The following is a 15002-nucleotide window of genomic DNA, read 5'->3' on the forward strand; positions in this document are numbered from 1 at the left end:
GAAAGCATGCAGAAGGGGTGCCTGGGTGGCTCAGTTGGTTAGGCGTCTGCCTTTGGCTCAGGTCATGATCTCAGGGTCCTGGGATTGAGCTGGGAGCTTGCTTCTCCTTCTCTCTGCCTGCCCCTTGCTTGTGTGCTCTCTCTCTCTCTCCCTCTCTCAAATAAGTGAATAAAATCTTAAAAGCAAGCATGCAACAAGATTAGAAATTTCACAATAAAAGCAGGTAGATTGAACAGTAAGAGTACAAAGGAGAATGAGATTGCAAGTGAAATTTGAAAATTACATATGAAATTGGTGGTAATATGATGAGAAAGGCCTATGAAATACACACCTGTAAAACTTCCTTGGATAGCAAAAGAGTATCTTTAGGATTCATGGGCAGAAGGACTTGTGGAGATATGAAGAATATTTCCAGAGTAGGAAGTCCAGGATTAGTTCTCTAGAGTAGTTAAGGTCTGGATGTAGGCATATTTAAAGAATTATAGTTCATTTTATCAAATACATGGTGAGAGGTCACTATTCAGTCACTGGACAGAACTGGCAAAGTGAAGTAGCAGCTTGGTTTTCAAAACCATACTCAAAAATTTAGTCTTATTTTTGGCACATTTCTGGCCTTAATTTTTTAACAAAGTTTCTATAATCTCTGACACCTGGTCAAAAATTATCCAGGGTCAACTACAATGTCAGTCTCAGACTGAAGTATTTTTTTTCCCCCCAAAGATATTTGAATAGTATATACATTCACAAATATTGGGCTGTTCTAAAACTTTACAGTTTTTGACAAAGGGGGAGAGTAAACTCCCCATGCAGGAATTTATCATTCATTGTGATAGGGAAGCTGGCTTATTTGATACCAAAGAGAAATTGCAGAATTCTGGTAAACACTTTTAAGTATAATGAGGTGTGATTTCGGTTCATTTTACAACTAATTTTTCGTCAAGTGTCCCTGATTCTGTGTTATCATGAAGAGAATATTCCAGAGTCTTTTAAAGTATTGCAAACAAATGATAAATGCCCACATGACCATTGATACTCATGATTAAATATCTCAAATAATTGAACTCCCATCATACTATTTCCCCAAATATTGCCTGGAAGAAGAAATTCCAGATAGAATCAGATATTGGTAATTAACTAGATCTAAGAAATGTTGCAAATACCTTAGTGTAGATATTATATATATATATTTACCCTTTATTTATTTTAAAAATAATTTTATTTAGATTTTTGAGAGAGAAAGTGAGTACACACGGGGGTGGGGAGAGGAAATGGAAGGGGAGAGAGACAGTTTGAAGCAGACTCCCCACTAAGCACGGATCTCAACGGGCTTGATCCCATGACCCTGAGATCAGATTATGACCTGAGCTGAAATCGAGAGCTGGCCACTCAACTGAATTACCCATCCATTTAACCCCTACACCAATTAAAAAAAAAATTAAACATCCATTATATCTCAATAAGGTTGAAATTAACACTAAGTTTAAAGTGTACAACAGGATGATTTGATACACATATATAGTGAGAGATTACCCTAAATAATATATTTGCAGTTAAGTTTTTAAATTGTCTTTGTGTCAAAAAATAAAATGGTAGAATAAAAATTTGTCAGTTCAGCCAAGATGGTTAGATATTCACTTTCGTTATCATTAACTTCAGCTCCCAAATGAAATACTTTTAAAAACTGGTGACTTTAGGAGCACCTGGGTGGCTCAGTTGGTTGAACATCTGGCTCTGGATTTCAGCTCAGGTCATGGTCTTGAGGTCCTGGGCAGGCTCTACACTCTGCTGGGAGTCCAATCAAGGGTTCTCTCCTTCTCCCTTGGCTCCTCCCCAGATCTCTCACACATGATATTCTCTCTCTCTCTCTCTCAGATAAAACTTAAAAAAAAAAAAAAACTGGTGAATTTGTTCCCACTTAATAATCACCTGGCAAGTCTGATAGTTTCAGATTTGAACACGTGAAGTAACTCTCCATCTTACATACAGAGTAATTGCACTTTGAATATGTTTCTGATACAGAACTCAAGTAATTAAAAACCTTGTTTTTGAAACACTGCTTTCTAGTGTTTTTTTGCCTTTAAAGCATAATGAAAATAAAATGAAGTAACTTTCAGGTTTCTTTCTGGAATAGTTTGTAACGATTAATTTACCAAATACAGGACACGCAGTGTAACCAGAATACTCATGCTGTTTTAATGCACTAAAGACACAATTCTACTTACTGCATTTTGTATCTCTGTAGAAAAATTATTAGTTTATGTAAAAATGTCATCTAACACTCAAAGCTTTATTAGGTATTCTTCAAGCGCATCTTAGAAGTAGGCTGATATTGCTGTATCCATTTTATCAAGTTGTTCACAATCTATTTCTTTAGGTCTCCCCTGACATCAAGAAATTTTGTTTTGGGAATGACTATGGCAGTCAATGAGTGAGCCAAACTAGCTGAGACAAAATAAGTCTATGTCTGGTCTAAGCAACATATCTCATGGGATTTCTCAGACAGGGGTAGTGTCCTCTGAGTTGTCGTACTTACAGGTATAGCTCTGAAAAAAGATTCCAGAAGTAAGGACTTTTCCTTCATATGCAATGCCCTAATATACTTTATTATCTGCTCTATAAATGCCTGTTGGAAAAAAATTACAATAATACAATAAATGGGTATAATTTGCTGTACTATTTCTTGGATTCATGAAAGTTCTAGTTTTTTTGTTTGTTCGTTTTTTTTTCTCCTGTAAGAGGGGATAGTTTGCTGGGTTAGGTTGTTCAGTATTCTCTCACATATCCTTATTCTACATTCATTCAACCTTGCTACTCCTCATTAACTTAGATAAAAGAAGTGAGGAAAGGAGTGTCTATTTGTAAACTTTATAAACCTAACCCATCGGGTCTAACTGTGGAGTGGTGTTTACTTCAAGTAGACATTATCTACAACTCTACACTGGTTTTGCCATAGATCCATGTATTTTAATATATTTTTGAAACCAAAGAGTGTCGTTTTAGGGATAGCTTTTTAAAAGGTAGTAAGAGACACTCTTTTAGTTAGGATGTAGATTATCTAGTAAGTTCTTTACATAAGAAAGTGAATGAACTAGAACAGCTCTACTGGACAGAAGGGTATTTGACATATTGTATTCAGAAAGAGAAGCCGTTATCAGATACTGCTTCTGCTGAGGACATCACGGTTTTTGAATAGCTTTAGAAGTCTGGGCACCCCTACCCCTAATTAGGATACATATCCAAGTCTGATCCTTATTCTAGTCCTTATTCTACTATGTGGCATATATGTTTTTATACCCAAGGCCATCCACAGTAATTCAAGTGCAGTGTGGCCTCACTGTGCTAGGCATCCTCAGGTAGTTTTCCAGTCTGTATTCACAGAGGGACTTAGTGTTGCCATACAGCAAGTGGCCAAGCCTGGGCCTTTCAGAGTATTATGCTAGTGTTCCATCGTCCAGGAAACCAAGTATGCAATCCATAAAACTTACTAAAAACTCCTTTTAGCAACACATACATTCTTTATTTACTTCCCAAATCTCAAGGATTTTCACTATCCAAACTTGGGAAGCCCATCATCACCAATGTCCTCATGGCCATCTTCGTGCTTCAGCCTTAGCACAGCGCACCTCGTCCTCCCTCACCTGCCTATATATACCTGGAATTTATAGTGCTGCTTTTGCTTTTACAACCAAGATTATTTTTGTTGTTTCTATGCCTCTACTTTTCCTCAACAGTACATCAAAGATTTCTAGCACTGGGACACTTCTCAGAAGCTTACAGTGAGAACGTACTACCTGAAAAAAGACAGAACTCCCCTTCAGATGGAAAATGAAGGGAAATGAGTGGCAAAAAAATACATGTTAAATTATGTGTTATCAATTTATTTTTTTCTTCTTGTTCAATACAGCTCAACTTGAATAAAATGGGGATGGCTATTTGGTGACTTGTGGTTAAGTAAAGAGCCCTGAAATCAACTTCTCTTTGGAGTCCAGTAGGTATGTATTCACCAAGGACAATTACTGAGTTATTGACTTCATGAAAATTATCGTAACTTAATACCCATTAATACATGAAACCAAAGCAGACTAATCATATAAAACCAATTGGGATGCCTGGGTGGCTCAGCGGTTCAATGCCTGCCTTCGGCCCAGGGCGTGATCCTAGGGTCCAGGATCAAGTCCCACATTAGGCTCCCTGCAAGGAGCCTGCTTCTCCCTCTGCTTGTGTCTCTGCCTCTTTCTGTATCGCTCATGAATAAATAAATAAAATCTTATAAAAATAAGATCGATTAATTCATTGTTCCTGACAAGTCTTCTAGTGGCAACATGGCACAAAAGGAAAAACCATGGCTTTGGGACCATAACGACTCAGTTCTGAATCTGGTTTCTTCCAAATCTTTAGTCATTTAGCTCAGCCAAGTTTCTCTGAATGTCTGTGTTGCATCTATGAAGGGATAACACTGTATAACAGCTTTTAGTTTTGAAGATAGCACATATTCAGCATCTAGCCATATGGCTAGCAAAAAAATGATGGCACCATTTTTTTTGTTTTTGTTAGTTGTCTATGCATTCATGTACCTGTTTATTCATTTTTATTCAAAAAGATAATTTTTTTCTGCTATAAAACATAGGTACAACAATAAAGAACCCATTTATTTTAGATTTTGAGTTATAAAGCATCATCTTAAAGGAAATCCCAGGGGACTGAAACATTAAAACTGAATCAAAGAAGGAGGACAGCTGCTGCTGTTAAAGATAACAAATCACCAACATCACAACTCTCACTTCTGGAGTAGAACTGTAAATACTTAGAAGCTAATGATGGGGCATCTTAAACTTAAAAGATAAATGTAACTAAGGCAATGAATATTTTAAAACCATTAATTAAATCTGCTATTTGGGACCATATGATCAAATTTTTATTTAATGAATTCCAAAGGTTAAAAGCTTTCAAATCAGTCAACTAGAAATTTCTAAGCAGGTGAACATATGAGCAGTTCAAAGTCAATTGAGCAATGAATATAAAATTAGACTTCATATTTATACACAGGTTTTTTTTTATTAAACATGCATTTACTCAAATTATGGGAAATTATTGAATGATTTAAGTTTAATCAAAAGAGCAGTTGCTGCTTGAAGTAAAGGAAACCTGCTGACATTTTAGTGGCCTAACTGCTGTTTTCCTGAACTTCAAATAGCCTAGGATATAAATTGTCCATATGTACACCCTTGCTTCAGATTAACAACATACTGCAATTCAGTTCCTTAAGCTCTATGTTCAATTAATGAACATCTCCAACTTCTAAACATGTGTATCTAATCAGCCAGAAAAATACTGACCTTGTACTTTAAAGTAGTTCTGAATTTTACAGTTATAGTTTTTTTTATAGTGATGATTAAAGAAAAATTTTTCCATTATGTTCTCAAATTTTATTTTAGCTTTTATGTTTTTCCCCCAAAAATGTCGATTCTGTAGTGTTACATGCTCATTGTTAAAGCTACTATTTCTCAACAACTAGAGTATAAGAAATTTTAGTTGAAAAATCCAATACCGCTTAGTCAATTGATTAAATTAATGAATTGTCTTTCACACAATTTCTTCCCCAATTTCAACCCCCAACTTGATCCCCCAACTTCAGGCTCAATGGTCTCCTTTCTTTCATCTCCCTATGAAGCTCATTCTGTTGTCTGGCACTTTGCATTTGCCAACTATTACCTGTGTTTCTAATGTTCTTCCTGGAAATATTCATACAAGTGATTCCCTTTCACCCTGAGGTCACAGCTCAAATATCATATCCTCAAAAGCATTTCTTTTGGGAAGTTCACACCTACCTACTTAATTTTAAGTAGCCACCCACCACCTGACACTACTCTCCTGTATCACTTTGTTTTCCCTTTAAAGCTCTTAGAAATATGCAAAACCAAAAAAAAAAAAAAAAAAAAGGTCTTCACATAGTTATTTTGCCTGTTTTTGTTTTTTCTTTTCAAGCTTTTATTTATTTGATAGAGAGCACGAATACTGGGGAGCAGGGAGAAAGCAGAGGGAGAAGCAGACTCCTCACTGAGCAGGGAGCCTGACGCAAGCTCAATCCAAGGATGCCAAGGTCATGACCTGAGCCAAAGGCAGACCATTAACCAACTGAACCACCTAGGAGCTCCTGTTGCCTGCTTCTATTGTACTTTAGTAAGAGCAAAGACCATATTGGACTTAATGAATGTGTATCTCAGAACCTGAAACAGAGTGAAGAACTCAGATGGTTGATAAACAAGTTAGGCACCCTTGAAAATCACATATTCAACAATTCTTTTCTGAATCACTATTTGGTTTGTATGATTATGTAAAATAAAGCAAATGACTTGATTTCTGTGTTAGATCATCAAATCAACCACGATCTCTAAAATTTTGATCACTTATATTCGCCCAAAGTTCTGTAACCACATAGAGGTTTGTTTGCTTATTAATACCATAATGGTATCAATATTAGTTTTTGAAATATAACAGAGTAGGGGGTACTTCTAAAAGATATTGAATGAATTTTATTTTAGTCAAAGCTATGTAAGATTGTTAAATTTGGGTTAACTTGATCATTTTTGTCTGAGACAGGCTAACATTTTGCATCCTAAAGGCTTAAAACTTTAAGTTTTAAAGACACTTGCCTCGTGTCTTTCTACTGCCCTCTTTGTCCCCACTGGAAGGTATTCACCTGTCTCAAATTTATGCAAGTAACCCTTCTGAGAAGCATCCCACATGATTAAGGATAATGACATCCATATATATTACAGATGCTATCATTTGAATTGAGATAATATGTGTATACATATTTATAATATACAATAACCTTTATCAATTAGAATTCAGATACACACATGAACTACCACTACAATCAAGAGTCAGAGCATTTCCATCCTTTCTGCAAATCACCATGAGAAGATTTTTGTAAAGATAGAATGCAAAACATAGGCAACCACCGAGTGGCTTGTTGCCATTATAGTTCTACATTCTCTGGAGTTTTATAACTCTAGAATAATAGAATATTATATTATATATATTAAATATAAATAATATATATTTAAATAGAATAATAAAGTAAATATTTGAGTATGGTTTCTTTTGCTCAGAATACTGATTTTTCTGTCAATCCATGCTGCAGTTTTCAGTAGGTATATTTTAAATTACTCAACAGTTTTCTGTTATGAAGCTATACCACATTAAGTTTGAGTGGTATCTAGAGGCCCCCCTTTTTTTCCAACTGTGAATAAAGGTGCTATGAGCTTTTGTTTACAAAACTGTGTTTTTATTTCTTTTTAATACCTATGACTCTTAAGATATAGGAAGAAAAATTGACAAAAATCCAGAGTACAAAATAATAAAGAGTTAAACTTTTTGATACTCCATTTTCAATAGTTGACAGAACCACAGACTATCAGAAGGGTGTAACGAACGTTATTAGTAACACTATCAAACCACTTGATTTAATTGACATTTAAGGCAAATGAATGTAGGATTTGTTTTTAAATCACAAAGGAACATTGTCTTAGATCCTCTGGCTCTAAAGCATATCTACAATTTAGAAATATGGCAATCACACACAGTATGTTCTCTGACCACAGGGAATTGTTAGAAATTACTAACATAAGGAAACTTGGGACATTCTCAATCATTTGGCAAACTGCACAGCTCTAAATAATCCATGGGTCCAAGGAGAATTAATAAGAAAAAGTAGAATATCCTGAACTGAATTAATTTGAAAATATATCAAAACTTGTGGAATGCAGGTAAAGCAGTGCCTAATGGAAAGCTTATAGTTTTAAACTTTCATATTCAAATGTCTCCAGTTAGCAAACAAAGCTCCGGTTTTAAAGCTAAAATAAACATGTAAACAAAATTAAAAAAAAAAATAAGTAGATCAAATTAACCAAAAGCAGAAAGGCAGAAGGAAGTCCTAAAAGGAGTGGAAATAAAAAAGAAAATAAAGGAAAACAGAGGAAAAAATTAAAAAAATAATAAAGGAAAACAGGGATGCCTGGGTGGCTCAGTGGTTGAGCGCCTCCCTTCAGCCCAGGGCGTGATCCTGGAGTCCCAGGATGGAGTACCACATCGGGCTTCCTGCATGGAGCCTGCTCCTCTCTCTGCCTGTGTCTCTGCCTCTCTCTCTGTGCCTCTCATGAATAATTTTTTTAAAGGAAAACAATAAAAATAGAGAAAATAAACCAATAGTTGATTGGTAAGCAGCATCAAAATTGATATATCAAAAAAAAAAAAAAATCCACCAAATCTACTAAATCTTTAGCTAAATTGGCCCAGGAACAACATAGAGGGAGGCAGGGGCGGGGGGAGAGAAAGAAAAAAAAAAAAAAAAAACACACACAAGTAAGGGTCAAAAGAGGATCTATCACAACTCAGCTACAGAATTTTTAAGAATTTTATCAGAATTATGATTTTGGCTTTCTGCAAAAACTAGACAAACTATGTAAAACAGACAAATAATTAGGTTCTTATTTACCAAAATAGAGTCAAGAAACTAATGGACAATCTAAATGAAACAATTACCAGTGAAAACATTTAATTAAAAATTTTCCCTCAAAATGAAGTCTAAGATTAGGAAATATTTTTTTAATAGCTTTATTGAGATATAATTGAGTTATAAAAAAACTGCACATATTTAATGTCTAAAATATGATGAACTTGGGCAAGGGAATACATGAAATATCACCACAACTAAGGTAAATACGCACTTTGCCTCCACAAGTTTCCACACTTTTTTGTTGTTGTTGTTGTTGTTCCTTCTTTTTGTGTTAAGGGTATTCAACATGAGATCTACTCTGTCAAGTTTTTTTTTTTTTTCCTTTTCTTAAAAAAAAAAAAGAAAAAAAAGAGTACCAATCCTACAAAACTTTCTCCCAAAAATAAAGAAGATATGCCCTCCAATTCTTTCTAAACCTCTAATATTACCCCAACAATAAAGTCAGAAGAAAAAGAAACCTCAAAAAAGAGAACTTTATACCAAGATCCCTCATGAACCTAAAAACTCTTAAATGTTAGCACACCACATCAAGCAACATAAAAAAAAAAATGACCATATGTCAAGACCACATATTTAGCATAGGATTTCAAGATTGGTTTAGCATCTGAAAATAGAGTATTTAATATATATTAATATAACACAAAAAACATATTGCTATCTTCATACAGAAAACATACATTCAAACATACATTCATGATGAATACTCTTTCAACATGATGAAGAGCACCAACAAAGCAAATACAGCTACAATTATATGTAACTGCTAAAAAATCCAAACATTTATAAGATCAAGAACTAAACAAGGAATCCAGTTCCATCACATTTAGTCAATAATGTACTGGAAATCCTAGCCACTGGAGTAAGGAAAAAGAATAAATGCTTGCTGGAAAGGAGGAATATTGTTTTTACTCAGACAATGTAATCTTTGTTATAGAAAATATTAAGGAGGGGTGCCTGGTTGACTCGGTTAAATGAATGACCCCTGATTTTTGCTCCTCATGGTCTCATGAGTTGTAAGATTGGGTCCCACAAGGGGGCTTATGTTCAGCAGGGAGTCGCTTGAAGTTTCTCTTCCTCTGCCCATCCCCACCTCCCTCCCTCAAATAAATATATCTTTTAAAAAAAAATCTTAAGGATACTTAAAAAAAATCACTATATATTAGAAATTGTTTTATCAACATCTTAAGATTCATTGTCAGTGTTCAATAGTCAGTTCAATTTTTAATACATGAGCAGCTATCTGAAAAGAATGTGCTTTCATTCTTTGTAGTATTGAAAATGATACTTATGACTAAATTTAACAAAAAAGTACAGTCTGTAAACTTATGTGTGCAAAAACTATGCTGGTAAAAATTAAAACCTAAATAAATGGAGACATACCTTATCCATGTATTAGAAAACCAAATATATATATATATATATGGCAATTCTCTCCTAACATGTAGATTTAATAAAAATCTCCATCTAAGCTTAACAGATTTATAAAAATTCTAAAGTGGGTCATAAAATGTATTCATATAGGGAACATTTCTCGTATAGCCAAGCAATATCAAAAACCACCCCCCCACCAACCAAAACAGGGCACTTTCACTTCATTTCAAACCTTATTGTGAAGCTGAAGTATTCAAGACAGCATATTAATTGCATAAGGATAAACATTTATTTATTTTTAAAGATTTTATTTATTCATGGCAGACACAGAGACACACACAGAGAAAGAGAGATGGAGAGAGAGAGAGAGAGAAAGAGAGGCAGAGACACAGGCAGAGGGAGAAGCAGGCCCCATGCAGGAGCCTGATGTCGGACTCGATACCAACTCCAGGATCATGCCCTAGGCTGAAGGCAGGTGCTAAACCACTGACCCACCCAGGGATCCCCAAGGATAAACATTTAGATCAGTGGAATAATATAAGGTATCCAGAAATAGAGCTTTACCTATGCACCCAATTCATTTTGACAAGACAATGTGACTGAATGAAGGAAGAAATGTTTTTTTCCAAAATGGTCTTAGAAAAAAAAATAAGCTATTGATATAAGATTATTAATCTCATCCCTTAGCTCACACTATACAAAAATAAAGTTGAAATGGTTATAGACCCAAAACCATGAATTCAACTTAGAAAACATAGGAGAAATTTTTAGTCATTTTTAATCAAACCAAGTGTTCTTAAATAGGACTCAAAGTATGATCAATAAATAAAAAGTAAATTTTATTAAACTCAAAATGTTTGCTCTTCAAACCCATCATTTAGAAAATGGTGAAAATATTTTTAAAGCATGTATCTAATAAAAGGTTTTCGTCTAGAATATGTAAAGCACTCTAACAATAAAATTGCCAAACGTCATTAGAGCAAAATATTTGAATAGGCACTTCAGTAAAGATGATCTATAAAAGACTCATCATTAAACCCTAGGGAAACACATATTAATGCTACCATGAGACAACATTACAGCACTGTAAAGTAAAACCAAATGATATACTGTTAGAATGGATAAAATCTGAGAGGCTAATAGCAAATGTTGGCAAGAGTGTTGAGAAACTCAAACACATACATTGCTGGTAGAAATTTAATATCCTTTTTACAGTAGTTTGGTTCTTTCTTAAAAAGTTAAGCATTTAGTTAAATGATCAACCCCTGATGTGACTAGCCACACATGGGAGAGACTTAATAAGCAGGTAGAAATGGGAGGATCAGACTCCACACCAAGAACCCCTAGTATTGGGGGCCTTCATTGAGAAACAGTACCTTATATTGTCTGGCTTTGAAAGCCAGGGGAAGAGCTCTGAAAAACAGTGGGGCTTCCCTCTGGGACAAGTGGTTAATAGGAAAATGAATCTCCACTTTTCAAGAGCCAGCCTTCTTTGCCAGAGACATGACACAGAAGGGACAGTTTGGAGAGCACCTGGGGTATATGTGAACATTTCTTGACTCATCTTAGAACATGTGCTGGAGACGCAAAGATCTGCATATTTCCCCAGGAACACAAGTTCTGGGAAGACACCATTTCTCTTCCTGTATCCCAGCCTAGATAGTTGGACACTTCTGAAAACCAGTGCTAACACTATCCATTGACCTTTCTAGAACTGTGTGCTACAGCCCAGCATTTTCCTGCAGACCCACCCTATCCAAATCCCTACCTTGGAAGGCATTCCTTAAAGACCCTCCTATCCTACCACACCCAGCAGGCAGCCTTAGATAGGACCTGTAGGACTTCAAAGTGACTCCTGTGCTGGCAGGGGGTGGGCAGGTTGGGGGGCGAAAGGGGAGGCAGGCCCAAACACCAATATGCCAAATTATGAAGACACTTATCTGGCTGAGCAGGGAGCAAACCCCAACCTTGTATTCTCCAGCAGCAGTGGCAAGGAGCCTAACTTCTAGGCTGACTGCCAACCCCACCCACCAACAAGCCCACACAGCACACATAGGGCATCTTAGAGCTCCTGGTTCTGGGGTTCAGGGATATTGAGCAATATGATGCTACAGGACATCTTCTACACAAGGCCACTACTTTCAAGACCAGGAGACATAGCTCACCTCCTTTATAGAAACAAACACACAGACAAAATAAGGAGATAGAGGACTTTGTCCCAAATAAAAGACAAAAATCACAGAAGATCTAAATGAAAGAGAGATAATCAATATGACTGATAAAGAATTCAAATAATGGTCATAAAGATATCATCATTAACACTAAACTAGCCTCATAAGAAATGTTAAGGGGAATTCTTTAAGTGGAAAGTAAAGGCCAGAAATAAAAGTTTTTAAAAATTGTGATAGTGAAAGGGAATATAAAGGAAGGGAGAAGAAATGTGTGGGAAATATCAGGAAGGGAGACAGAACATAAAGACTCCTAACTCTGGGAAATGAACTAGGGGTGGTGGAAGGGGAGGAGAGCGGGGGGTGGGGGGGAATGGGTGACGGGCACTGAGGGGGACACTTGACGGGATGAGCACTGGGTGTTATTCTGTATGTTGGTAAATTGAACACCAATAAAAGTTAATTTATTAAAAAATTGTGAAAGGAAAATAATTCAGAGGTTAAAGCAAATACTAAAGTTAGTTGACTAAAGCCATCAGAGGTTAACACACAGAAGTACTAAAATAAGTTCTATTTACAAAAATTTGCCAAGAGATACAAAAAATAAAAAAGAAAATTTGACATCACATGCATAAAGGTGGAGGAAGAAGTAAAAATTTAGTGCTATTAGAATGTGTTTGAACTTGTGACCATCAACTTAATATAGACTACTCAATGCATAAGATGTTATATATGAACCCAGTGGTAACTACAAATCAGAAAATTTTGAGATACCCAAATAAAATAAAGGTATCCGAGCATTACACTAAAGAATGCTATCCAATCACCAAGAGAGCAAAAGAAAAAAAAGAGAAAAAGTACAAAACAACCAGAAAACAATTAATAAAATGGCAATAAGTACATAACGGTTAATAGTAACCTGTAAATGTAAATGGACTAAATGCTCCAATCAAAAGACACAGGATGACTAGAGAGATAAAAACAAAAACAAAAACAAGGTGTGTCTATTCATTGCCTACAGAAGACTCATTTGAGCCCTAAAGACACATGCAAACTCAAAGTAAATGTATAGACAAATATACACCATGTAAATGTAAGCCAAACCAAACAAGTGCCAGGATAGCAATACCAGGATGAAGTAAACTTTGAAACAATCCTGGTAGCAATAACAGGATCAATCCAAGAAGAGGATATAGTAATTTTAAATATTTATGCACCTTATGTAGGAGCACCTCAATACATAATGCAAACATTAGTAGGCATGAGGGGAGTCTGACAGTGATACATGAATAGGAGAATTTAAAGCCCCACTTACATCAATGGATACATCACCCAGATAGAAAAATCAATATGCAAACAGTGGCTTTGTATGGCACCTTAGACCAGATGGACCTAACAGATACATAAAGAACATTCCATCCAAAAAACAGCAGAATACATATTCTTTTTAAGTAAAAATGGAACTTCTCCAGGAGAAATCACATGTGAGGCCACAAAACAAGTTTCAATAAATTTAAGACTGAAATCACATCAAGCCTATTTTCTGATCATGACGGTATGAAACCAGAAATAAAGAACAAGAAAATACACTGGAAAAAACATTAATACATGGAGGCTAAACAGCATGTTATCAAGCAACCAATGGTCCAATGAATTAATCAAGGAAGAAATTAAAAAATACAGAGCAACAAATGAAAATGAATATACCATGGTGCAAAATATCTGGGACCCAGCAAGAACAGTTTTAAGATGCAAGCTTAAAGCAATACAGGCCTACCTCAACAAAGAGAAACTCAACCTACCATTACATATAAAGGAACTAGAAAAAGAACAAATAAAGCCAAAGCTAGTAAAGGAAATATTATAGAAGGGAAATAAATTAGAGAATAAAGAGAAAATAGAAAATATCCATGAAACTGGTTTTACAAAAACAAACAAACAAACAAACAAAAAAAAACCCACACACAAAATGGACTAAACTTTAACCATACTCAGCCAGGAAAAAAAAAAAGGACACAAAATCAGAAACAAATAGCAAAGTAGCAACCAATATCACAAGAATATAAATTACAGGACATGATTAAGAAAAATTATATGACAATAAGTTGGACAACTTAGGAGAAATGGATAAATTCCTAGAAACCCACAACCTTACAAAAGTCAATCAAGAAAAAAATAGAGGGATCCCTGGGTGGCGCAGCGGTTTGGCGCCTGCCTTTGGCCCAGGGCGCGATCCTGGAGACCCGGGATCGAATCCCACATCAGGCTCCCGGTGCATGGAGCCTGCTTCTCCCTCCGCCTGTGTCTCTGCCTCTCTCTCTCTCTCTCTCTGTGACTATCATAAATAAATAAAAAATTAAAAAAAAAATTTGAACAGACTGATTACTAGTGATGAAATTGAATCACCAATCAAAACACTCCTAATAAATGGGGACCAGATGGGTTCACAGGTGAATTCTACCAAACCTTTAAAGAAGGGTTACCTATTTATTTGAAACTATTCTGAAAATAAAAAAGGAAAACTTTCAAATATATTATATAAGGCCAGAATTACACTGATAACAAAGCCAAAGATACTACAAAAAAAAAGAGATGAAGAGAGAGATGGAGAGAGAGAGAGAGAAAACTATATAGACCACTATCTCTGATCAACATAGATGCAAAGATCCTCCATAAAATATTTGTAAATCTTATTCAATAATAAAGAGCTCCTTCACCAGGAGCAAGTGGGATTTTTTCCAGATATACAAGGGTGGTTCAATATTTCAAGTTAATCTATGTGATATATCACATTAGTAAAGGAAGGATAAAAATCATATGATCATCTCAACAGATGCATAAGAAGCATTCGACAAAATACAAGATCTACTTATGATAAAAACTCACCAAAAATGAGTTTATAGGGAACAAAGCTCAACACAATAAAGACAATATATGGAAAA

The sequence above is a fragment of the Vulpes lagopus genome, chromosome 4 (assembly GCF_018345385.1).
Source record: "Vulpes lagopus strain Blue_001 chromosome 4, ASM1834538v1, whole genome shotgun sequence".
Classification (NCBI taxonomy): Eukaryota; Metazoa; Chordata; class Mammalia; order Carnivora; family Canidae; genus Vulpes; species Vulpes lagopus.